Consider the following 26,219-nt stretch of genomic DNA (forward strand, 5'->3'; position numbering starts at 1 on the left):
TAAAATTCACATTGAGTTACACAGTGAACTCTGTAAGTCAATGAAGCATCGCGACTTCATTTTCTTTGTAAATCCCTTCCCCTTAACACCTGTGAGCTCTGCACATGGTAGGTGCTTAATTACATGGTAATGTGTGGTAGAAGGAGGAACTGATCAATACAAGCAAAAGGCAATTCACTGCAAGTGTCAGAGAGAGTACACTTGATTAACAGGATCCTGGTCAGTTTTATACTCTCATTTTATTAAGTTGACATCAACCAGACTTGAAGTTTCTGAAAACATAAAAAAAAAATTCTACCAACGAGTAATATCGACATAATAAAAGGCCCCATTATTCCAATGAGGCTGGGTTTGATGAGCCTAAATTATTTCCTCTAGCCTTGCATTAGAGGCTCTGATCACAGAATTTCTCCACCATTTTTATTCCCCGCAGCCCTTTATATAGCCATAATGACAGAAGCACTTCATGCTGACCTTTTCATAACATGGTTTTGGAAACTTCTCCAGGCAACGTGGTGGTTCTTTCACGTTTATGTGCAAATGATACAAGTACCTCACATTTCAAGGGGACAGTTAATAGCCCTAGGTGCAATTCCAAAATTACTCAATGAAGACATTAGGGACTTGATTTGAGTACCACTGTCCATCAGACCACTGTCACAATTCTGGACTTCTGTTTCCAGGACCTGTAACCAATCTAAATAATCTATTCAAGTTGTTTATTGTTGAATCGTTTCAGTTGTATCCCAAATTCCATGAGCCCATTTGGGGTTTTCTTGGCAAAGCTACTAGAGTAGTTTTGCCATTTCCTTCTCCAGCTTCTTTTACAGGTGAGTCAACTGAGGCAAACAATATTAAGTGACTTGCCTGTGATGTTTAAGATCTAATGAGTGGTTGCCTTAAATTAGAAGCTTTAAAGCACCAGTCTTGGGGCATTAAGCATGAATTAAAGTATATTAGGGGTTAGCAAAGAGAGAAAAAACAGCCTTCATCCAGCTATCTAAGAGAGAGAGTGTCCCTGCCGCCAACAACTGGTTCCTGAACGAAAAGACCCCATCCTTAGCCACTTCTCCCAGAAGCCCCCTGTGAAACAGGAAGCAGGGCCCTCCTCACACACAGCTTCAAGCTAATTGGCTGGTAGCACTGATTGACATGACTAACAGGCAGTTCTATAGGCATAACTTCCAGACACCAGGCAACATTCCCGATGCCAAGTCACGTTTTCTTTTCAGGGGAATGCTCTGATTCTCACAATGTCCTCTCAGCAGGGTGGTGGCGCTCCAATTCTCACACTAGGTTCACACAGCTAATACATGTCTGAGGCCAGATTTGAACTCAGGTCTTCCTGACTCCAGGCCCAGCACTCTATGTACTGTGCTGGCTAGCTGCCTATCCTTTTAAGTTAGTGAAGTTGAAAAAAATTTCTTTTCCTCTTTCCAGATAACCATGAACCTCACCACTTCATCCAGTTTTTAACAGTCCCTTATACTGCAGTCCTTTTCAGAGCAAGGTCTTTGCCATATTTATCTTTAAATCCCCCTTAAAGCACTACATAAATGCTAGCAAATAGCAGATACTTCATAAATGTTTGCAGAACTCATTGACTCTAACCAGAATTTGAATTTTTTAAGATTTCTCTAGCTGTCTTTGGTGCAGTACTTGGAAAAATTCCATTCGGGCATATACCTACATAATGGAAGGATGAAGAAAGGCTATTTAGAAGAGATGGGTGCTATTTATATCGAGATGGGTGCCTGTGTCTTAACACACAAACCAGTTGTCAACAACAAAATATTTTACAAAAGCCTCTTGTTCAACATTGTGCAATTGGTTGTACTGAAGAATAGCTCCTTGCCAAAACGTTTCTTTGCCATCTTGTAAAGAGCCAAAATGTTTGAAGTCCTGTTGTTTTACAACACATTGGAGTCAGGGTGGAAAGGCACTGGAAGCTTGTGTAGCATCACTGGCTAGGAGATGCAGAAGAATGTATTAGAAAGCATCCTAAACTGGGAGTCAGATGACCTAGGTTTGGTCCTGCTAGAAAACCATGTGATTATGGGCAATCCCTTACTTTTGCTGACCCTCCAACTTCTCCATCTGCTAAATGGAGATGATGATTGGGCTAGCCATCTCACAGTGTTGTTGTGCGCAAGACAATTTGTAAACTTCTAATCACTACCTAGAGGTGAATCACTATCATTACCTGAGGGTTGGCTCATTCAGTCCTAAAGTGGAGACAGGAGAAAGAAACTGCAAGACCAAAAAGGACAGCATGGTGTTAGAACTAAGTCTGATCATAACTCACCAAGCTCAGTGGTTGTTGTTGTTGTTGTTATTATTATTATTATTATTATTATTATTATTTTGGTGAGGCAATGAGGGTTAAGTGACTTGCCCAGGGTCACACAGCTAGTGTCAAGTGTCTGAAGCTCAGATTAGAACTCAGGTCCTCCTGAATCCAGGGCCAGTGCTTTATCCACTGCGCCACCTAGCTGCCCTGGTTAATAGTATTTTTAAACTTATCCAGGTGCTCTCTCAAGGAATAGCATACCAAAATTATGCCCAAACAGGTTGTTCTGAAAGATACTAAAAACAAACCCACAAACAAACAAAAACATGTTAACCCGGCATTCTGTCACTATAATTATCATAAGGAGAGAAACCCTGAGTTTGAATTCTGACTCTGATACTTATTACCCATGATCCTTTGGACAAGTCAGTTAATAAGGGGAATGGGGGTGGGAAGAAGTTCTACTAGATAATACCAGCTGCAGGTCTTTGATCCTATTGAATACCTTTTTGTGTTTATATCATTTCTGAACCACCAAAGCAATTGTGTTGTCTAGCTTTCATGTTTATAGTATTTTGTTCTAATCTAATTCCTTGAAAACTGATCATCCATAAATGGTACATGAGATAATTCTTAGTTAACCATAATATTTAGTTAACCAGAACATGCTGTTCCAGAACCAGGGTACGATATGGAGATTGGACTACTTTGTTAGCTGCCAGGTTCTTTCTCAGAAACATCCGGCTCCCCCCCTTGGCTCCCCCCCTTGGCTCCCCCCCTTGGCTCCCCCCCTTGGCTCCCCCCCTTGCCTCCCCCCCTTGCCTCCCCACGTTGCCTCCCCCCTCCCCCGCCCCACAAAATGTACATATAACAATCCTTTCACTGTGCTATGCTGCCTTCCCAAACAATTTCATCATTATTTTCTTGAGTAAAAAATACTGATACTAAAGCCAATTTAAAATATAATTTGAGCCAGGCATGGTGGTACATGCCTACAATTCCTGCTACTGGGGAGGCTGAGGCTAGTGGATCACTTGAGCTCAGGAATTATGAGCTGCAACAGGGTTAAGTGCTAACTAGGCCTGTACTAACTCATACCAATATGATGAGTCCCTGGGAGTGGGAGGGTTACCAGGCTACCTAAAGAAGGGTGAATGGGCAGAGATCACAAATAGACTAGGTCCAAGCTTCCATGCCAATCATTACTGGTATTGAACCCACTGTAATTCTAGTCTAGATCAAAGCTTCTTAAACTGTGGATCATGACCCCATATGGGATCACATAACTGAATGTGGGGGTCATGAAAAATTTGGTAACTGTAAAAGGTTATGTATATCTGTTTTATATACCTATATACCTGAGGTCACATAAAAATTTCTTGCGTGAAAAAAGTTTAAGAAGCCCTGGTCTAGATGATATAAGGAAATATCAGGCTTTAAAATAGTTGGATAGAGAGATGGAGAGACAAACAGAAAAAGAGACAGAGAGATAGATAGATGAATAAATAAAGTCCAGTTTGATAAAAATGATAACTTGTTTGAGCTTTCAGAATGTGGAGAAATTAAATTGAACTCAGGTGATAGCTGCATGATCAAAGTGTTTTCCAGCTGTGTGGTATTTTTTTTTTGCTCTGAATGCTTTTCCTTTCTCTGTATTGATTGTGTGCCTAACACAAAACAAAATGAAGTAGAAAATATTTCTGATGAATCATACAGTTCCATCCACCCCAGAGGCCTCTGAAAGTCAGATGAAGCTGTGTTTCAAATAGCCTTAATAATGTCAGTTGCTTTAATGTCTGTGCTTTCTGAAATTAGTCACAAACTATGTGATTCTGTAACAACTGAAGAATATTTAAAAGATCACCTTTCAATTGTAGCACAACCTTTCAATTGCAGCACGACCCATAAAGACTTTTTTCCCCCTCCCTTATTAGGTTAGGATCTTATGTAATGTGGTCACATGCCACAATTCTGATATTAAGCCTGTCTTCCTTTGGTGTTCATGTGCATTCTGAGGGTAGTTTTAAAAAATGCACACATAGCACGCTTATCTGATACCTGACATATACAGGTTGGCTCTGCTATGAACAGAGATGAGGGAGAAGAGGGAGGGTGTGGATGACAGCAATAAGAATAAGGAAGAAAAGGGAAATAAAGCAGATGCCAAGCTCTTTGAGCATGGAGAAACTTTTTCATATAAGAAAATATATGGCATAAAAAGACATAAGAAAAAGTAAAATTGTTTCTTGAACACCAGGATGGGCTAAATAATGAAGAATTAGTGGAAATGAAGGTCAAGAGGGGGAGGAGACATTCTCTGGTTTGGGGAGAGAGAGTCCAAAATACAAACCTGTCAAGAAAAGAGAAAATGAAGCATTCCAACTGTTTTTCACGACTTCAAGCCCCATTGAGTTAATTAGTCAATGCAAACACCAACTTCACAAAAATATAGAACTTGATAATTCCCAGGAATAATACCACATAATTCCCTTTCATTATTTAGTTTTGTAGTGTTTTCCAATAAAGCGTAGCTTCCTAAGAATGAAACTCTGTGATATAATATTCTACTGTGGTTAACAAATACTGCCACTTTATGATATTCAATTTGTTTGCTTTCACCCTCTTCATTTAATTGAATCTCATAGTAATTAATATAAATACACTGATTATCTGAATTTGGTTGTTTATATTGGGTCTTTAAGAATTTTTACCCCAATTAATTCACATTTACTAGAATTCTGAAGTCATCTTCATTCAACAAATAAGCATTTTCAGAAGAGCCTCTGCAAATGACACCCATGATCACTAATGTTATTTCTTCAGTCACTGACATTGAGCCCAAATCAATATTTATCCAAAATTCAGAAGGCCCAGAATTAAAAATAAAAATTACATTTGCAGCATTGCTTGGAGATACAAGAATAGACTCACCCCAGAACTAGGTCCCTTTTCTCTTTGGACGTTGCTGGGTAATCAGGCTCATCAAGGAACAAACAGTCTAGGGGAATTCTGGTTTTGATTACCTTCTCTGGGCTTTCTCTCACCTGCTTGTAACTTTGGACCAGTTTAGAAAGCTGTAGCTGTAGCCTCCAGGGGGTTGGCAAGCCCATTGTTTGACTGCCAAAAGTGCCCACCTGAGGCCAGCTTTTGAGTTCTATTTACATCAGCCTTGGAAGGTACCTGTCCACCTTCCGCATTCCCCTAAAAATCACATAAACAAAGCTAGAGCTCTAAATTAGTTTTATGTAATCAGAGAAGACAAATTAGAACAGAAAGGGGAGTGAACAGAAAACTCACTGAAGAGGAGAATTGATTCACACTAACAGCAGAAGACACAATAAATAGCCTAAGATTTTTCTGACTACAGGAAGCAGGAAGGGGCTTCCTGCTTAGATACCAAAGAGGGGAAAGGGGGGGTGAGGGGGTGGATATCATTAATCAGTACTTCCCTCTTTGGCTAAACTAAAGGAAAAAGAAAATGTCTCAGAGGAGGCCCATGGCACACAAACCAAATTCAGCCATACCTTCCATACCACAATATCTCCACAATCAACAATGCTTATGACCTTTCTTAATGCAAGTACTGGGGAATATGTACGTTGCGGGGTGCCAATGTCTACCAACATGACTCTTGCCCTTGCTCCCAAGATATGCCTCATTATGCCTTTCCCTCCTGACTTCTACCTTCCTCTTCCAAAAAACTCTCCATAAAACAATCTGTCACTACATGCAGATTCTCAGATTATCTCTCCAAGACAACCTGTGCTGTATGTATGTCCTGAAAATTCTTGTGTCTACAAAGTAGGGATGCATATTCATTCATTCATTCATTCATTCATTCATTTATTCCTTCCTTCCTTCCTTCCTTCCTTCCTTCTTTCCTTCCTTCATTCCTTCAATAGGCTTTTATAGGAAGCCTTTCCCAACCCCTCTTAATTTTGCCTTCCCTTTATTATTTCCTTTCTATCCTGAGTATTTAGCTTGTTTTTATATATGTTTTTGCTTATTATCTCCCCATTAGATTGTCGACTCTTTGAGAGTAGGAATTTTCTTTACCTCTTTTTGTATCCCCAGCAGTTAGCACAGTGCCTGGTACATAGAAGTACTTAATAAATGTTTATTGATTGATTGATTATTTATTTTTTCATTTGTTTATGTGTCTCTCTCTTAATTTTACAAAATTGTATTTATTTATATTTATATTTATTGTATCACCATAGGTGGTCTTTTCACTAATGTGTTTGCCAACGCTTTCATACCATGTCCATGTCTTTTGATAAATCTTTCATGGAGGAGCCACTCTGTACTAAATGCCTTCCTTTAGTTTCTTCCATATCTGTGGAGGGAATTTCTGGGGTGGAAAAGGTCAGGGAAGAGAGAGAAGGGAAGAGGTTCACCAGTATATCACATAGACCATCCTTCTTTTACCCTTCTGATGTGGCCAGCCCACTTCCTTTGTGGCCATACCTACTTTTGACAATATCTTTTCTACCATACAAACCTGTGAAATAATTTACTAATGTGAGAAAGGGCTATTATCTATACCAATGGAGAGAGTACTGACACTAATCAGATCAGCTTTTTGGAAGTATGGAAGAATTCTTTAGCCTGAACTTATACATATATATTTAGTGATGCTTATTTATCTTACCCTATTCTTTTTTTTTTAATTGGGGCAATTGGGGTTAAGTGACTTGCCCAGGGTCACACAGCTAGTAAGTGTTAAGTGTCTGAGGCCGGATTTGAACTCAGGTCCTCCTGACTCCAGGGCCGGTGCTCTATCCACTGCGCCACCTAGCTGCCCCTTACCCTATTCTTTGAAACACCTATTCAATGTTTTTTGAATACTGTATTTTAATTAAAATCTTTATTTTTCCATAAGCAGAGTTCATGATGCCTTAAGACCATATACACTCATGTTTACTCCCCAGTCACCTGTTAAATCACCTCCCCAGTGAACATTCTGTTCTTTACAATGTAAGCTCCTTGAGGGCAGGGAATGTCTTTCTTTCTGCTTTATTTGTGTTACCAGCAATTAGCATCTTGCCTACCTAGCACATGGTAAACACCTAATAAATACATGTAGACAACTTCTAAGCAAGAGGACCTTGTCTTTACTGAGAAAATTGAGATAATTACTGTTAGCTTCCTGGTCCCCTCTACTTTCCGCCTCAAAATCTTTCTGTCTTCTCCCACATTCTTTCCTTTTCTGTTTTAGTCTCTAAGAAAGGTAGATCCTTCTTCTTGCCAACGCCATTCCCTCTATTTATGTCCTTAATCCTATCTCTTCCAGTTTCCTCTGAGCCTGCTAGTCATTCTTCTCTCTTCCTTCAGCTTTCCCTTATCTACTGACTTGAATTGAGTATGTTAAGCACAACGGACTAAATGAATCCAACCTCTCATATGTAAAAGTCGATGAACTCTGATGGCTCCCTCACTCCTCTGGAATCACATAGAAAATCCTTTGGTTTTTAACCCTTCATACCTAGGTCTCTTCCTGCACATCCAGGTTTCTTATACCCTTCATAAACTCAGTGATCCAGTGACACTAGTCTTCTTGGTGCTTGTCAAACAGAACATTCCAATAACAAGTCTATTTATTGGCTATTCCCTGTGCCTGGAATTCTCTTGTTCTTCATGTCTGCTTCCTGGCTTCCCTGACTTAAAAAATCACCACCTGGGGGAAGCTAGGTGGTGCAATGGATAAAGCATCAGCCCTGGATTCAGGAGAACTTGAGTTCAAATCCAGCCTCAGACACTTGATACTTACTAGCTATGTGACCCTGGGCAGGTCACTTAAATTTCACTGTGCCTCAATTTCCTCATCTCTACAATGGGGATAATAATACCAATAGTACTTATCTCCCAGGGCAATTGAGGTGCAATTGAGAAATTTGTATGTATGTATGTATGTGTGTATGTATGCATATGTGTATGTATCCTGAAATAATTAACTATCATAGCAAAATGGAATTTATTGTTTTATTGATATGTAAGTTAGGACATGGAAATAAATGTACATAATCAGAAAGTACTTATTCTTTCTACTTTCATGAGTCTTTCTAGGTTCTTAGATTACCACTGCTTTTTGTTGTCACAGTGAAGAAGACAGGGAACTGAATGTAAGGAGCAGTGAAGCAGTAGCTTTTTTTTTTTCCAAAGGCTATGAGAGAGACAGTCTCCTTGTCTTGGACTGACTTTAGCCAGCACATAAGAGAAAGGTGTCTGAGCCTCACTATTCAAGATGCTAGAATTTGTGATACTAAGAGATTAGAGTAAGGGAGCTGGCAGGACCTTTTCACAAAAAAGTACCTTTTTCTTTGTGCCTGTGTTTGTGTTCCCTTTTGTGTGCTGAGCTGGGCTGCTAAGCTACCTGAGGTCTTGGTGGCAGAGAATAATAGAATCTCAGGAAACTTGGAGATGTCGGGGCAGTAATGACATCAGTGTTACAAAGCTAGCAAAAGCTTTGTCTTGAACATGGCTTTCTGTCTACCTTAGGGCATGTTAAAGTCAGAGGTCACAGGCCCCTGACATTTTTTTAGGGTATTTTATTGTGAGGGAAAAAAATCCTCTTTTCAATAATTCTCAGGAACTCAGCAGCAGTGATGTGACAAAGGCTCTTTTATTTCCTTCTTGTGAGAAGGAGGCACCCTAGTGTGCAGCTAGTGGATGCAAAGAAAGGGGGCTCACAGGCCCTGTTTTAAACCCTAATCCCTAATGCAAATGAACCCTCCCCTTTTTCATCACTGGTTCGATTACTCAAGGGTTACAATCTACATGCAAAAACTAGCCAATCGGAATGCAGTATTCCCATCCCTCTTCCTTAAATAAATAAATCAGGAGTGGACCTTATTCTTCCTTATATGGACACAACTCAGGAGCAGACCTTACTGAGACCAGGGCTTCTTGAACCATGTGATTTTGTTAGCCTGAGGGGGAGGAGGGGATCTAAGACCTTTGTCCTACAAACAGGTCTGGAGGAGTATGATTGACTGTTATATCCTCATTGAGAGGAGACAACTACCCATTTTCTCACTTTTATTAAGAATACATTTAAAACATACATTGTGTTCATGTGCTTAGCACTATGCTAAGCAATAGGGATACAAATATTGCTCCTTATTAGCAAGGGGACTAATGAGAAATGGAGGTGTATTTTTTTTTCTTCCCCAGTTGGAAGGATGGACTGATAGATTGAATTAGATGGAAGTTGCACAAGATGCAGAAAGTCTGGGAATATGGGAGCCTCAGGATGTGATAAAATGTCCAGTCGGTGGTCAGCTGATTCTAAAGGAAAGGTCTTGAACAAAATATAATCATGAGAAGTTGAAGCCTTATCTAGTTCATTGATGTTATTAAAAGTGGCTTCCTCACTGAAACCTGGTGAATGTATCTCCTTGCTAATTCCTCCCCTTCTTACATCACCATTGCCTAGTAAACAGACTAGGGAGTTTCCTGCTCCTTTAAATTTTTTATTTGCTTTCTGTAGTTTTATAATGGGTTTGTCCTTGAGAAAAAGATAAGCTCCTTTTTAGTGCATTCTGAGTAAGCATTTGCTATAAATGAATGGACCACACCATAGGAAATTACAAAGGGGAAACCACTGGACCTATACTTACCCATGAGCCTATTTTGAAGTGCTCTCCTCCTCTTTCTCCTACCTCTAACTTCTCCTTTTCTCCACTGCTTCTTATTCCTCCTCCTCCTCCTCTTCTTCCTCCTCCTCCTCCTCCTTCTTCCTCCTCCTCCTCCTCCTCTTCTTCCTCCTCCTCCTCCTTCTTCCTCCTCCTCCTCCTCCTTCTTCCTCCTCCTCCTTCTTCCTCCTCCTCCTCCTCCTTCCTCCTCCTCCTCCTTCTTCTTCTCTCTCTCTCTCTTCCCCTCCCTCTCTTCCTCCCTCCTCCCCCCTCTCAGTCTCTCCCCCTCCCCATTCTTTCCTCCCACCTCCCCAATCTGTTTCTGTGAGTCTCTCTAATCACCCACTCACCCAGCCCCCAGGCCAAAGAATGGCTTTACAAACTTAAAAAAAAAAAAGACATTCCTTGTTCAGGCAACACTTATTGGGAAAGGAAAGGAAAAGTTACAGTTGAGAGTACATGGAATCACTGGGGAACAAACAAATAATTAAGGAAGCTGGGGCATCTGAATTGCAGCAAGTAGGAATTATATAGGTAGAAGCTCTGAGGTCACATTAGCCTCTTCTGTCTCTATTTGAAAGTAGTGGATAAAAGTACATTAAAAGAGACCCTGGCCTTCTGTTTTAGTCTAGTCCATTACACTGCCCTCTTCCTTTGTACCTGAAGGAGGAAAAGAGATCCAGGTAACATCTCCATTGCAGAGCAGTGCTGCTATGAGAATCAAGGTCTTGGCTTTCCTTCTGGGCTCCTTTGTTTCATACAGAATCTATGAAAGCATCTCAAAGATCATTTAGTCTCCACGGTTTAGACCAGAATCTCCTTTGTGTTATCCCTGAAAAGGCATCATCCTCCCTCCTTCTAAAGGCTCCAATGACAGAGAACCCACTGCTTCCAGAAGTATATTGTTCCATTTTTAGACAATGACAATAAAATCTGCGCCTCTGCAGTTGACTTCCATTCTTTGCTCCTAGTTCTGTTCTCTGAAGGCAAGCAGGACAAAACCAACTCCTCTTGAATAAAACTGTCTTTCAAATTCTTGGAGAGAGCTTTTATATTGCTCCAAGTTCTCTCCAGGTTAAATAGCTCCAGTTCTTTTAATCGATCCTGTGACATAATCTCTTGTCCCTTCAAGATGCTAGTTCAGTTGTATCATTTGTAGCTGTATTTTGAATGTGTTAGTGTCTTTCCTAATGAAGAAGGTAAGACTAGTAGAAACCTCATAAACCCTCCTTAATCCCTCTTGTATCTTCTTAAAAAATGTGTTAATTATTTAACAAGTTTGGCTCCTGGATAATGTATGAATTCACCAAGTCCTGGTTGCTTCTTTCCCCTTTTCCCTTTAGCACCCATTAAAAAGGCCTGATTCATTCATTAGCAGTTCCCACACCTGAGCTACATCCTAGTAGTTGGCATTTAAAAGGGAGAGCAGAAACAGACAGATGGAGAGAACTGGAGCTGAGAGTAGGAAGTGATTTCCTGAAGGGGTTTAACAGATGTGCAGGTTCCCCCTCTTGGGAATTAATGAATGGGTTTTCTTTACTTCCTAGCAAAAACAGTTGTGTTCCTCTTGTTGGAGGCTCAACTCTAGGATAAAACGGTAAGTCTGAAGGGCCATATAGGTCTCTGGGGAAAGCAGGATTCACTGAGGAAGAAAAATCATCTTGACTGTTGATGGGTTTAGGTATGAGTTTTTGCATATGTGTAACATTAAATAAAGACTGTCCTTTATTCAATTTTATAATAAACTAAGCACTAGCATAGAAGCCTCATCCTTTTCCTTTTGTTATAACCTATATCCAAGAAACATAAGGGTGTTTCCAAGAAAAACCCTGTTTGTGGGCAAAATAAGCCACATCCCCACAAAAATTACTTAGTATTTATAAGAGGGATTCAGGAAGGATATACTAGGCTACTTCTAGGCACACCATTTGCTCTAAAATGTAACACCCAGGTCCAAAAGCAATACTTCAGATATGGTCTGTTAATGGCAGAGTTCAGTGGAACCATTACCTCCTTCTTTCTGCATGCTCTGTCTCCTGATGTAATGTATGATTATGTGAGGCTTGTTGACTGCTTTGTTTGTCGATTCACATTGAGCTCTCTAAAAACCTCCTATTTTTTCACATGAACTGCCGTGATTCCTCCATTGTGTACTTGTAAAGCTGACTTTTTTTAACCTAAATGTAGGATTTTACATTGATTTCAATTAAGTTCTTTTTATTAGTGTCCGCTTATCATTCTAATCTGCCAAGACTTTTTTTTTTTGCATATTATATCAGTTACCTGGTGCATTAGCTGTTCCTTCCAGTTTTTGTCTTTTTCATATCTGATCACCATATTTCTAGTATATCAGAAACCACACGGGATTCTTTGATCCAGCAGCAGATATATTTTTTTTTAAGTGAGGCAATTGGGGTTAAGTGACTTGCCCAAGGTCACACAGCTAGTAAGTGTCAAGTGTCTGAGTCCGCATTTGAACTCAGGTCCACCTGACTTCAGGGCCAGTTCTCTATCCACTGCTCCACCTAGCTGCCCAACAGATATAATTTTGTTGGTCTTCTTATTATTAATATGGGAGTGTAACCCAGGAAGATGTTATGCTTTATCTGAAAACCAAAGTGAATGTATTTGGCACATTCATACAAGATATGCATTGCCGATTTCAAATGGAAGAGGGAGGTGGTCCTATGTGCAAATGACTATTGATTGCATCCCACCCAGGGCATTATAGGGTCACATAAATAAGAAATATAATTACTCAAAAGAGTTTGGGCTAACTACACAAGGGGGGAGGGGAACTATGTTGTATCCTAAGGGGTAGCTAGGTGGTACAGTGGATAGAGCACCAGGCCTGGAATCAGGAGGACCTGGGTTCAAATCCAGCCCCAGACACTTAATGTCTGTGTGACCCTGGGCAAGGCACTTCACCCTGTTTGCCTCAGTTTCCTCATCTGTCAAATGAGCTGTAGAAGAAAATAGCAAATTGCTCTAGTATCTTTGCCAAGAAAGTGCTTTTATGCACTGTACCACTCTTAGATTTCCATTGAAACCAGTACCTGCAAATAAAGAAACTTTCTCCACAGATAGTCTCAAGATGAGACTCCTCACTCAAATTATTTAATTCTAAGACCTTCTGGTTCACAAAATCATTAACCTATTAATAGTCGATTTATATATTAACATATGATTAAGCTACTGATTTCCAAGACAAGGTTGAGCAACAATAAATATGGTAAGACCAAGACTTCTTTACTTACAATCATATGTCAAATGCCCATTAAGAACACCATCTTCTTCTACCTAAATTGTCAGTTCCCTAGTTCTGACTAAAAATAAAAACAGTTGAATGGTATTTCAAATTACCCAGTTAGTCATGATTACTGTCATATTACTAGGTGAAAAAATTGTGAAGTTCTGGGATAGCCTTATTTTTTCAGAGGAAAAGAAAATGAATTTAACATTGGATGTCTGACTCCCATCTTCCCAGTAGATATATTTAAAAACATTTCACTGCTGTAAATATATAATAGAGAGGTAGCTAGAGGGTAGTAGCCTTCTGTAAAGTCAAAAAGACTTGGTTGGACTCAAGCCTTGTCTTTGTTATACACTGTCTGTGTGCCCTTGGGCAGGATACTTTCTTATGAGATCACAAGTCTATACCTCAAAATCAAACAAACAGTACTGCATATTAAATATATATATATGGGGCAGCTAGGTGGCGCAGTGGATAAAACACCAGCCCTAGATTCAGGAGGACCTGAGTTCAAATCTGGTCTCAAACACTTGACACTTACTAGCTGTGTGACTCTGGGCAAGTCACTTAACCCTCATTGCCCTGCAAAAAAAAAAAAAAAATATATATATATATATATATATATATATATATATATATATATATATATATAACAACAAACAAAAAGTGCTACTCTTGCTTTAGAGTAAGAGAATTATGCTTCTAAAGTTTTAGGTGTATTCCAGGCTTCAATTTTCCAGAATAGAGTAAATTAGTAAATGTATTTTGGTGTCAGTCAGTACAGATTGCTAAGAAGATGCTATTTATATGAATATTTTTGTGATAGCAAAATATATAATATCATTTATTATATAGGTGATATGCTCATTTTATATGGCCTTGATTAGTGATTCCACTACAAAAAGAATTTAAGAGTTCCTGTGCTGTTATAAGAATGTATAGATGGAAATAGAGTTGTATATCTCTTTGATTCAGTTCCTGATGCATCTTGAGAAAATGTACTTTGGATCATTATCTTGGAAGCTCTTTTCTCCATATTTTTTGGAAATGTGATCCTTTAAATAGACACCTTGTAAACAAGCAGCTGTAAAACTGTGAAGCATAGGATGTCCTCACACTATGTGGTAGTTCTAGGACAGCCAAGATCCAAATTCCAAAAGGATATGTTTTAAATTGGACCTGAAATTGTGTTAGTACCCAGCAGAGTGAGTGGGGAATAGGAGCAATGTGTTCCCAGCAACTAGCTGTGACAACCAAGAAGGTCGTTACACACTGTATCCGTTCTGACCTTCAAATATAGTCTTCTCATCTACACCAAGATCAAGCACCAGTCTAGGCACCTGGTTGGAATGTCATGGCTTGCCATTAGCAGAATTTGGAATTCTAGCCTTGGTGAATCAGAAAGGAAAAGGTATTTGGAGTCACTAGGAATATATAGTGGGGGGTGGGGGGGAAGGGGAGTTGAGAGAAGGCCAAAGTTGTAAAATGGCTTTATAATTTTGTTATGTGACCAATTGAAGTATGTGATTTCAGTAGGCTTTGTGAAGAGACATGAAGTTAAATGTCATTTTGCAGACTGCTAGGAGAGACTGTTATACCCACAGGCTTCACTGACACAGGAATCTGTGAATGTAACAGCCTCTCCTAGCAGTTTCATATGTATGTAGAATAGAAGAAGTGATGATGTTGAACATAGTGAATGAAATTGCACACCTTGGGTCTTTAGGGTAGGAAGAGTGTTTTCTGATCACAACTCTAGGGATCTGTCAAAGCTGGTGGAGAATCTGAAAATAATAGATAGTATCCTGGTGACCTGAACATGTTCCCATTAAACAAAGTGAGAATTGAATTTAAAAACTACAAAAACATTTTGCTTCTGGGACAGCTAGGTGGCACAATGGATTCAGGAGGACCTGAGTTCAAATGTGACCTCAGACACTTGACACTTACTTGTTGTATGACCCTGGGTGAATCACTTAACCCTCATTGCCCTGCCCCCCCCCCAAAAAAAAAATATATATATATATATAGAGAGAGAGAGAGAGAGATACATATATAGAGATATATATGTAGATATATATAGCTATATATATGTTTGTGTGTGTTTCTATATGTATATGCATATATGAATATATATATTGCTTCTATAAAGATAATTAATTGACTTAAAAATTTTAGCAATATGTTATCTCTGAGGAACTTTTAAAATTCATAATTGTAAAAAATAAACACGGAGCCATCAGAAGTAAGTCACCACAGGGATGTTCCCAAAATAGAAATAAAAGGAATATTCTGCTTGATTTACAAATGAAAAATTTAAAAATCCATTCTAGATGTGAAGGTAAGGGTCTGTATAATGTCATAATCCATTTGTATTTATTGAGCATACACTAAGAGTATGGCATTACCCTAAACTTTCAGGAACAATTTTTGTAGCAGAAAATTAGAATAAGTTAATAAAGGCATTACCGAAAATAAAGCTGTTATAAATACCAAGGAGAAAACAGGCTCACAAATAAATGAAGAAGGGATAGAATTGATAATGATTCAAAAACACCTCAGTGTTAAACTCATTAGTTTGCACTGCCCTTAAAAAGAAAAATTAAGTAAAGAAATTGGGGTCATTGGGAAATAATGTAGACCTTGATGAAATAGCTATTGATAAAAGATAAATAAAATTATACTTGTAAAATTTTTAGGCATGCAAATTACTTGGTTCAGATAATGTGCATCCTAAGCCATTAAGAGCCCTAAATATACTATTTAACATGTTAGGGTTTGTTTTTTTTTAATGACAGACACCATAAGTAATCTTAGAATGTTGTAAACAAAGGTGAAGAAATACAGATTTATTCTCAAATAAAAGAAAAGTAAGGCTCCACATTACTCCCCAGTGATTCTCATGAGTGATAATATTAATAAGAAAAATTATGCTGAGGGCAGCTAGGTGGTACAGTGAATAAAGCATTGGCCCTGGATTCAGGAGGACCTGAGTTCAAATCTGGCCTCAGAAAGTTGACACTTACTAGCTGTGTGACCCTGGGCAAGTCACTTAACCCTCATTGCCCCACCAAAAAAAAAAAAAGAAAAGAAAAAAAGAATAATAATGCTGAGATGAAAAATACCTAAAATGTAACTATAAGCAATAAAAAACTTATACCATCTTGACAGTTTTTATAAATAGTGGATGAATAGAGTGTAAAACAATGAAAAGCAACTATTTACCATTTACCATCAACAAAAATTGGTTGGTTACCATAGTGTATCCAAAGGAATTTTGACAGTTTTCCATCAGGCACATGAGTTCTTTGAGTTTGAACTGACTATATGCTAAATTATGTATGTACTTGTGGGAGAACCACTGCTGGCATACCAGTTGTGAGGTGATGTTTGGTATCTGCATGGTAATACCTTAGTATATGCCTAAAAGCTAATTTGTTCCACCTGGCTAATCAATCGGGAGAATACCAGATGAAAGCTCATGAATCTCAGTATTCAAGAAATTGCCCACAATCCTTCAGGTTACCCTCAGAACCCCAAAGGGGGGGGCGCAAGAGGAGGGGCAAATAGTCGCCTATTTTCCTGGGACTTGATCTGCCTATCAGAATGGAAATTAGGTAAAGTAGCATCAGAGAGGGCACTATACAGGTATTGATCATAAGGGAGACTGGGTAAAAAGTTTTTATTGGCCCTTTTATTACTTGAAACTTAAAATACCTATTCAATATCTAAAAATATCAAGCTCATTTTTAGAAAGAAAAATTTGCCTTATAACCAATTTACTTTCTCCCTGTGAAATTAAGAAAATTGATTAGATACTAAAAGGGATTTTATTTTTATAGAAACTCATTTTTCCCCCTAAGGGCAAAAAGTTTCTCCTATATAATTTACAATAGATTTATATAAGGCAACTAGGTGGTATAGTGGAGAGAGTACCAAACTTGAAGTTGGGAAGACCTGAATTTAAAGCCTTTCTTAGATGTTTACTTGCTGTATGACCTTATGCAAGACACTTAAACTTTCTAAGCCTCAGTTTCCTTATCTGAAAACTGAAGGGATTGACTCACTGACCTCTAGAGTCTTTTTTTTCCCAGCTCTAAACCTAATATGCTATGGTCCCTTTGCTCCAAATCTCAGTATATTAAGTTGTATCTTATTCTTTTCTTTTTGTTTTCCCCTCAGAGTACTGGTTATACAGGTCCACCACTGGCATTATCTTTGAGCAAGGCACCAAACAGGACTCTTAAATTTCCAACCTGGGTGTGAGTCTTCACCCTGCCACATTGTTAATATCTTCAAGAACCACCAACTTCCCTTTAATGTGATCAAGCAAGTTAGTTTATTTTTGCTTTACTTTTCCCCTGTCTTAATATTATCAATTAAAGACAGTGTTCTGAGAGACTCCCCTCTATGGTTCCAGGGGAAAACTTTTTCAGATATTAAAGGTGTCTAGAGCAGCAACATTTTCTCCTCAGATAATCTTGTGAAGATGAATGAGAGAAGTATGGAATCTCTCTTTTCAGCATCACTAAACATCAGATTTTTTTTTAGTTTCTATATCCATAAAGCTCTAAGGCTTTTCTTCAAGCAAGAGGAGTAAAATAAATTCAATTTCAGGTCCAAGGGCAAGCACTAAGATCTTAAGGATTGCATCCTACTTTACCAAATTATTTCCAGCTTATGTAGAAGTAAATCTCTGTTTATTTAAACTTAAAATAAATGGGTAAGGTTGTTAACTGCCATTGACTTTCTCACTGATGACATAAGTTTAAATTTTGATTCTCCAAACAAAAGTTTTAGAAAAGGTCCTCCTTTTTATTGCAGAGTAAACATCTTCAGTGGAGAGGGCCACATTCTTATGCTGGAACTCTCTGAAAGATGAATAGTTTTGTACTCAACATTGTACTTTCCTAGAAGGAAGCACATTATAAGCATAGTTATTTTTCACCATATTCATTTAAGATAGAGTTAATTAATACATTCCTAATTCATGCCACAGCTAAGTAGAGTAGAAGATAGAATGTTGGACCTAGAGTCAGAAAAACAAGTTCAAATTTGACCTCAGACGTTTATTAGTTGTGTGACCCTGAGCAAGTCATTTAAGTCATTTTGCCTCAGTTTCCTCATCTGTCAGATGAGCTGGAGAAGGAAATGGCAAACTACTCCAGTATTTTTGCCAAGAAAACCCCAAATGGGGTCACTAAGAGTCAGACACAACTGAAACAAATGAACAAGAATAATTCACCCATGGGAGTTCAAATAATAATTCTCTAAATTTGGAAATGATATTTTCCAGAGAACTAAATAACTCTATGATGACAGTAATATAAAAACCTACAACTGTCATCTATATAATATTTTAATTTTTACAAAGTACCTTCCTCTTGACAGTCCTGTGATAACAAATTATCATCCCCACTTTACAAATATGGAAACTAAGCTTCAGAGGGTAAGGTGATTGTACCACAGTGACCCAGCCAGAAGCTGTCAGAAATAGACATGAAACCTGGGCGGTCCCTCCAAACCTGGGCATAGCATACTTTCCAATATCAGAGCACTATGCTTGGACCTACAGGGATATATAGAAAGACAATAAAATAAAATTCTTTTTGTCTAAGTAGCCAGGCAGAGTGTCAGAAAACAAGAAAAGAAAAAAATGTCATTCAGTGCCAAATTATGGATTATAAATGCTATAGAAATTGAAAGGAGAAAATATTTGGCAACTAAAGGGTATAAGCATTTATTGAGCACTACTATCTGCCAGACATTGAGATAAGTTCTGGGGATATAAAGAAGAAAAAAAATTCTTTCCTGCTCTTAAGGATCTTATATTCTAATAGGGTAAGGTTAAACATATAGTGGAAGGGGTAGCAAGTGAGGAACATCTGGCTCAAGAAGGCACTGGATTTGTGAGTGGAGCCTTAGCATAATCAATTAACAGAATCTAGAAACAATGGTAATTTGATTATAATTCCACCAGACACAGAAGAATTCAACCAGGCTGTGGTGAGGAGAGAGATCATTCAAGGTTTGGGGAATTGCCCCCCCCCCAAGGTCAGAGATGCAAAAACTGGAGATGATGTGTCCTTTGCGAAGAACAGAGAGATGGCCAGTCAGACTAGATTGCAGAGTGTGGGAGGTTGGGGCCAGGTAATGAAGGGCATTAAAAACTAAACAGAGAAATTTGTATTTGATTTCTACAGACAAAAAGCATCAGAGTAGATTGTATAGAAGAGTGACATGGTCAGATTTGCTCTTAAGGACATCACCTTGGCAACAGTGTTCAGGATGGATTAGAGAGGAACTTGAGTCAGGGAGAGCAATTAAGAAGACATCACAGTATTATAGGCAAGAGGTGATGAGTGCCTGAACTAAGGTGGTAGCCCTGTGAATGGAGAAAATGGATCAGATTTGAGATTTGTTGTGAAGATAGAAATAGACAAATTTGGCAACTAATTGGATATACGGGGTGAGGAAGAAAGGGGAATTGAGGATAATGCCGAAGTTATGAACCTGGGAGACTGGAAGGATGATAGTATCTTTGGACAGACAGAAGTTAAATGACTTGCCCAGAGTCATTTAAGCTAGGAAGCATCTAAGGCTAGATTTGAATTCAAGTTTTCCTGACTCTGGGTCTATGTCACTTAGCCACCTCCTGCCTTTGGAATAACCAGTCAAAATTCTGCCTCTAGGGTAATATAGCTGTCACTTCTATGACTCTATTAGTCACAACCTTAGGGCCCAGGAAATATTCTAAGAGCATACAGTCACATGGCATTTAAAGTGAGAAAATACCTAAGAGATCTAAGAGTAACATCCCTATAGACAGAGCTTAAGAGGAACCCAAATGCATTAACACTACCATGTGTTATTATATAGCAATGTAAGTGCAAAGACAAACTTTCTCGATAGTATACTTGCAGCCAAGCTAGTGAAACCCAAATACTTCCACGACTTGTGTATTTTGCTGCTATATTTTGTACCTGTATATTTGTACAACTACGTTATAAGGATATACCTTGATATATAATGTCAATATATTCATGTTTTTCTTTCCCTCAATAGACATCCATTAGAGGCCTCTTTGGCTATTTAGTCCAATTTCTTCGTTTTACATATAAGGAAGGTTAGGTCCAGAGAGAAATGATTTGCCCAAATGATAAAACCATATTTTAATTCATCAGGACTCCAAATACTAATCTACTTCACCACTACATGAAGGATCCCTTCCCTTATGGAACTTATTGTTTACAAATCAATTATAAGAACCAGTATTAATCTTTAGATGACTTATTGTTAATGAGTGATGAATAAGCTTTCATATAAAAATTTTATTCCCCAGATTGATCCTTGAACTTGTATAATTCTTATCCCATTCACTAATGATGTGGCATTAAATTAATTGCTGTGGAATGGCACTTCTAATCCTCAAATATTTAACAGAAGGTATTACCGGGGTCAGCACTTCAAATAAATTTGTAGCTATCTATGTTGTCAGGGTACACCTACCTAAAAATGTTTTCTTGCATAGCCTTCCATGATTTCTATGTGTTATTATTAGAATTACTCCTTTAGTTCAGACAACAAAGGCAGGGGTATTGTATCTAGAATTCCTAAACTAAATTGTCCCTTCATACTTACAGTATCATGCATATATATACTTATATATACATATATATATATATACACACGCACACATATATATATATATTTTTATTTTCCCAAATTACATGTAAAATACAAATTTTGACATCAAGTTTTTAAAACTTTGAGTTTGAAATTCTCTTCCTCCCTCCTTAACCCTGCCCCAAGAACTCAAGCAATTCAATATAAGGCTATACATGAGCAGTCATGCAAAACATTTCCACATTAGCCAGGTTGTGAAAGAAAACAGACAAAAACAAAACTTCAGATGAAGGAACTAACAAAAAAAATATGCTTCAATCTGTATTCAGATACCCTCAGTTATCTCTCTGTAGATGGACTGAATTTTTCATAAGACCTTCAGCATTGTCTTGGATCATTGCATTGCTGAAGGTAACAAAGCCATTCACAGCAGATCGTCTCACAATATTGCTGTGTTTTTGTATACAGTACATTTTACTTTGCATCAGTTCATGCAGGTCCTTCCAGGTCTTTCTGATAGCCTCCTGCTCGTAATTTTTTATAGTAAACTACATTTATATAGTACTTTAAAGAGATTTCCTTACAATAGTAATAGATAAAATTTATATAGTACCTTATACCCGAAAAAGAATTTTCTTCACAATAGCCCAGCAAAGTACCAGATGTTTTGTCATCATCATCATCATCAACAATTAGTCCTCCTCCATCATCTTCCTCCAATCAGTCAATCATCATCTTATATTACTCTTGCCTCTGCTTCAGAATTTTATTTAACAGTTATTGTTAACTGTTTCCCTCCATCCTATTCCCTCTCCATGATATTTACTCTATTTTCTATCTTCTTTTAGCCTATCCCTCCTCAAAAGTGTTTCTGACTGCCCCCCCCACTCTGCCCTCCCTTCTTTCACCCCTTCCTCCTTATCCCCTTCCCCTCCTACTTTCCTGCAGGGTTAGATAGATTACTCTAACCAATCGAGTGTGTATGTCATTCCCTCCTTGAGCCAAATCTAATGAAAGTAAGGTCTTTGAGCCAATTCTGATGAGTGTAAGCCTCATCCACTGCCCCACTCCTCTCCCATCTCTCCCCCCACTCCATAAACCCATTCCTGATTCTTTCATGTGAGATTTCACCCCATTCTATGTCTCCCCTTCCCCCTCCTCCAGTGCAATGCTCTCCAACCTCAATTTTACCCTAAAGATATCATCATGGGGCAACTAGTTGACATAGTGGACAATACACCCACCCTTGACCCAGGAAGACCCAAGCCCAAATCAGGCCTCACACACAAGATACCCACCAACTCCTAGACCCCAGGCATGCCAGCGAACCCTGATCACTTCCCCCCCAAAAAAAAGATAAACAAAAAATAAATGCTTTCCAGATATCTTCCCTTCATAATCAATTCCCACCTGTGCCCTCTGTCTAAATTTATTCCTATCATCTGCCCTAATACTCAGAAAGCTCTTATGAGTTAGAAGTATCATCTCCACATGTAGGAATGTAAACAGTTTAACCTTTTAATATCCCTCATGATTTCTTTTTCCTGTTTACCTTTTTTTTTGGTAGGGCAATGAGGGTTAAGTGACTTGCCCAGGGTCACACAGCTAGTAAGCGTCAAGTGTCTGAGGTGGGATTTGAACTCAGGTCCTTCTGAATCCAGGGCCAGTGCTTTATCTACTGTACTATCTAGCTGCCCCACCTGTTTACCTGTTTATGCTTCTCTAGGGTCTTGTATTTGAAAGCCAAATTTTCTATTCAGTTCAGGGCTTTTCATCATGACTACCCAAAAGTCCTCTTTTTCATTGAAGTCCCATTTTTCACCTGAAAGATTATACTCAGTTTTTCTGGGTAGGTGGTTCTTGGTTGTAATCCCAATTCCTTTGCCCTCAAAAATATCATATTCCATGGCCTCTGAACCTTTAATGTAGAAGCTGCTAGATCTTGTACTATCCTTACTGTGGCCCCACAGTATTTGAATTGTTTCTTTCTGGCTGCTTGCAATATTTTCTCCTTGACCTGGGAACTCTTGAATTTGGCTAAAATATTCCTAGAAGTTTTTATTTTGGCATCTCTTTCAGGAGGTGATTGGTGGATTCTTTCAGTTTCTATTTTACCTTCTGTTTCTATAATATCAGGGCAATTTTCCCTGACAATCTCTTGGAAGATGATAACTAAGCTCTTGTTTTGATCATGGTTTTCAGCTAGTCAAATAATTTTCAAATTCTCTCTCTTGGATCTATTTTCCAGGTCAGCTGTTTTTCCAAGAAGATATTTCACATTGGCTTCTTTTTTATTCATTTGGATTTGCTTTATTGTGTCTTGGTTTCTCATAAAGTCACTAGCTTCCATTTGTTCAATTCTAATTCCTAAGCAATTATTTTCTTCAGGGAGTTTTTCCATTTGGCTTTCCAAGATGTTGACTTTTTTCTTCATGACTTTCCTGCATCACTCTCATTTCTTTTTCCATTTTTTCCTCTATGTCTTTTACTTTATCTTCAAAGTCCTTTTTGAGTGCCTCTATGACCTGAGACCAACTCATATTTGTCTTGGAAGCTTTGGATGTAGGAGCCTTGACATTGCTATCCTCTTCTGAGGGTGTACATCAATCTTCCTTGTCACCAAAGAAACCCCTTCTGAAGGTCCTGGGTTTGTGTTAGAGGGACCTTTAATTATATTTAATTGAATTAGAGAATGACAATACATTTAGTAATGATTTACTAAGTGTCTTGCCCTGTGCTAAACTCTGGGATACAAATACAAATAAGCCCACAAGGTTCTTACATTTTAATGGAGGAAATACATATAGGGGAGTGGTCACCAAATTGCCAACATTCATTGGATTATGGAGGAAGCAAGAAAGTTCCAGAAAAACATCTACTTCTGCTTCATTGACTACACCTTGACTGTGTGGATCACAACAGAATGTGGCAAGTTCTCAAAAAGATGGGAGTATCAGATCATCTTACTTGTCTCCTGAGGAAGACCAAGTAGCAACAGTAGCAGACCAAGAAGCAACAGGTAGAACTGACCATGGAACAACTGGTTGGTTTAAGATTGGAAAAGCCATACAACAAGACTGTAACCTTTTTTATTTAACTTATATGCAGAGCACATCATGGGAGGCTGGATAAATAAAAGCTGAAATTGAGGTTGCTGGAAGAAATAACAACAATCTCAGTTATGCAGATTATACCACTATGATGGCAGAAAATGAAGAAGAATTAAGAAACTTCTTAATGAGAGTGAAAGAGGAAAGTGTCAAAGCTGGCTTGAAGCTTAACATAAAAAAATCCAAGTTCTCAGCAAATAACCACATCTCTTCCTGGCAAATAGAGAGAGAAGAAATAGAAGCAATGTTAGATTTTATATTCTTGGACTCAAAAATGACTGCAGATGGTCAGCTGTAGCCATGAAATTAAAAGATGCTTGCTTCTTAGAAGGAAAGCTATGGCAAATCTGGATAGCATACTAAAAAGCAGAGACATCACCTTGCTAACAGAGTTCTATATAGTCAAAGATTTGGTTTTTCCAGTAGCAATGTGAGATTTGAACTATAAGGAAAGCTGAGCATTGCAGAATCAGTGATTTTGAATTGTGGTGCTGGAGAAGGCTTTTGAGAGTACTTTCGACAGCAAGGAGATCAAATCAGTCAGTACATAAAGAAATTAATTCAGATTATTCACTAGAAGGTCAAATATTGAAACTGAAGCTTAAGTACTTTGGCCATAAAATGAGAAGACAGGATTCATTGGAAAAGACCTTGATGTTGGGAATGAATGAAAGCCAAAGGAGAAGGGGATGGCAGAGGATGTAATGGATAGATGGTATCATGGAAACAATGAACATGAATTTAGACAGACTTTGAGAGACAGTAGAGGATAGAAGGGACTGGCTTGCAATGGTCAGTGGGGTCAGGAAGAGTTGGACACAACTGAACCACTAAACAACAAAAGCCAGGGGCCATTTTTTGTTGTAAAAAATGAAAGGGATAATGAATTGATTCACAGTGCAATCAATCAACTGACACACCCTTTCTTCAAAGCAGTGATAGAATTCATTTGTTTTCTATGGCCAAAGCAAGAGGTAGAAAGCCAGAGGAACTACTAGTGTGATGTGAGAAGCAAAGTATGTTCTACCAGAAATCTGGAATGGCAACGAACTAAGAACTACTGCTTAAAGGCTAAAAATAAAACTCAGAAACTATTGAGGATCCCAAATATCTTTTGTCTATGTGGGTCATATCTATCAATGTTTACTCTATTAAAAATTAATACTGATACATTTTTAAATATTTTATTCATTTAAAAATAATAAAGCCATTGTGTTAACAAATAATATTTTAAATGAAAACTAACTATATTTTCCAAAACAAAATAAAATTTAGTGTGAAGTGGCATTGTTTTACATATTTCTGCAATCTCTTTGCTATCTCACATAATAGAAGATAGTTGGATTCTAACATCTACTTCTGCATTCATCCTATTGCCATGTTATTTTGGTCAAATAATATGAAGAAAATCCAGTCTCAGAATCCAGATATGAAGTTAGAATGAGGAAGAGTATTTTAAAAGGAAATTACATCAAAGTATTATTTTGAAAATTATTTTTGTCTATAAGGATCTTGTTGAGGATCCCCAGGGGTCTCTGGATCACAGTTTGAGAACTGCTGGCTCCTAGACATAGAGGACTTATGTAAGTGTCTACTCCCTTGACTCTAATCAAGAGAATTCAATTCCATGGTGGGATTTCCATAACAGAATGGGCTAATTTCCTCAGCCCCTGGGACATGAGTTCTGGAGGACAAGTACAATGGTTACTGGTCCAAATAGAAGGACTGGGAGAGTTGTAGAGATTCAATAACAGGATGACCTAGGAAGCTGGCTAGAAAGATGGATGAGATGTAAAATAAAGATATTTGTACATATTTGATTTTGTCTTCTCTCCCCAGTTAGCAGTTAAGTTCTGATGACAAAGGAGAGCTAATTCAAACTTTACTCTGTATTACTAAACATATGAAGCAGGACCAATACCTTGTGAGAATTGTAGAAATGCTTGTGAACCAACTCTCACAGATCACAGTTGGGAAGAGTTGAAGGCAGTATAGTCCCATACCCCTGATTTTACAGATGAGAAAACTTAAAGCTGGAGAGGATAAGTGGCATAAGGTATTGGCAGTACTGGAATGAAAACCAAAGCAAGTCTTCTGGTTTCTTGCTCTATGCTCTTTCATAATGAGTACATGTGGTAGCTGATGAGCTACATAAAAGTAGCTGAAGACAAAACATTATAATAAAAACTTTAATAAGTAAAAGTACAGGAATTTTATATACCCGTTAAATATAGAATTCCCTCTCCGCCCACATCTGTTTTAATAAATTTATTTCAATCATAGAATTACTTCATGTATTTATTAAA

At 38.1% G+C, this 26,219-nt stretch overlaps 1 protein-coding gene and 1 long non-coding RNA gene across 2 annotated transcripts in view; one reads left to right on the top strand and one right to left on the bottom strand.

Annotated features, from left to right (window-relative positions):
• Positions 1 to 26,219, top strand: part of PACRG (parkin coregulated) — a 652,064-nt gene that overhangs the window by 523,578 nt on the left and 102,267 nt on the right. The window lies entirely within an intron of this gene.
• Positions 23,331 to 26,219, bottom strand: part of LOC122754329 — a 169,837-nt gene continuing 166,948 nt past the window's right edge. Inside the window, exon 3 of the long non-coding RNA XR_006356352.1 lies at positions 23,331 to 23,467. This is a non-coding gene — a long non-coding RNA (uncharacterized LOC122754329). The remainder of the gene's footprint in view (positions 23,468 to 26,219) is intronic.

The sequence above is a fragment of the Dromiciops gliroides genome, chromosome 4 (assembly GCF_019393635.1).
Source record: "Dromiciops gliroides isolate mDroGli1 chromosome 4, mDroGli1.pri, whole genome shotgun sequence".
Taxonomy (NCBI): Eukaryota; Metazoa; Chordata; class Mammalia; order Microbiotheria; family Microbiotheriidae; genus Dromiciops; species Dromiciops gliroides.